Genomic DNA, 1,289 nt, shown 5'->3' with positions numbered 1-1,289 from the left:
AGTAATTGGCTTTGTCTGCTTGAGCTGCTCTTTGAAATCTTCTTTTCAGCTCTTTTATTTTTTCTTCCATTTGCTTTAGCTACTCTTTGCTCAAGGGCAAGTGTCAGAGTTTCTTTTGACATCCATTATAGTATTTTCTTTCTTTCTCATATTTTTAATGACCTCTTGCTTTCTTCATGGATGATGCTCTTGATGTCATCTCACAATTCTGGTTTTTGGCGACTGGTGTTCAATGCATCAAATCTATTCTTTAGATGGTCTCTAAATTCAAGAGGGATATATTCAAGATCATATTTTGGCTCTCATGGATTGTTTTAATTGTCTTCAACTTCAAGTTGAATTTGCATATGAACAGTTGATGGTCTGTTCCACAATCAGCTCGTGGCTTTGTTTTGGCTGAAGATACTGAGTTTTTCCATCGTTTCTTGCCACAGATGTAGTCAATCTGATTCCTGTGTACTCCGTCTGGTGAAGTCCACATGTATAGCTGCCATTTATGTTGTTGAAAAAAGGCATTTGCAATGAATAAATTATTGGTATTGCAAAATTCTATCATGCTATCTCCAGCATTATTTCTGTTACCAAGGCCAAATTTTCCAACTACTGGTGATTTTTGTTTCCAGCTTTTGAATTCCAGTCACCAGTGATAAGCAACACATCTTGATTGCATGTTCGGTCCATTTCAGACTGCAGAAGTTAATAAAAATCTTCATTTTCCTCATCTTTGGCTTTGGTAGTTGGTGCATAAGTTTGAATAATAGTCATATTAACTGGTCTTCCTTGTAGGCATATGGATATTATCCTATCACTGACAGCATTGTACTTCAGGACGATCTTAAAACATCTTTTGTGATGATGAATGCCATGCCATTCCTCTTCAATTTGTCATTCCCCGCATAGTAGATCATATGGTTGTCTGATTCAAAATGGCCAAAACCCATCCATTTCAGCTCACTAATGCTAAGGATATCAATCTTTATGCATTCCATTTTATTTTTGACAACTTCCAATTTTCCTAGATTCATACTTCGTACATCCCATGTTCCAATTATTAATGGATGTTTGCAACTGTTTCTCCTCAATTTGAGTCATACTATGTCAGCACATGGAGGTCCTGAATGACTTACTTTATCTATATCATTAAGGTTGGTTCTACTCTAATGAGGCAGCTCTCTCCCTGTCCTATTTTGAATGCCTTCCAACACAAGGGGCTAGTCTTCCTGCACTGTGTTGGATAATGTTTCCAAGCTATTCGTAAAGTTTCCCAGTAATGTATCAGAGTGTTTCTC

At 36.9% G+C, this 1,289-nt stretch overlaps 1 protein-coding gene across 1 annotated transcript in view; it reads right to left on the bottom strand.

The window, feature by feature from the left end:
• The window catches only part of NRXN1 (neurexin 1), a 1,670,321-nt gene that overhangs the window by 1,385,882 nt on the left and 283,150 nt on the right, over positions 1–1,289 (bottom strand). The window lies entirely within an intron of this gene.

This window comes from Orycteropus afer, unplaced genomic scaffold (assembly GCF_000298275.1).
Source record: "Orycteropus afer afer isolate SDZICR_OR568_19922 unplaced genomic scaffold, OryAfe1.0 scaffold00284, whole genome shotgun sequence".
Classification (NCBI taxonomy): Eukaryota; Metazoa; Chordata; class Mammalia; order Tubulidentata; family Orycteropodidae; genus Orycteropus; species Orycteropus afer.
Note: the sequence above shows the minus strand (reverse complement) of the source record. Positions and strands in the feature narration are given on the sequence as shown.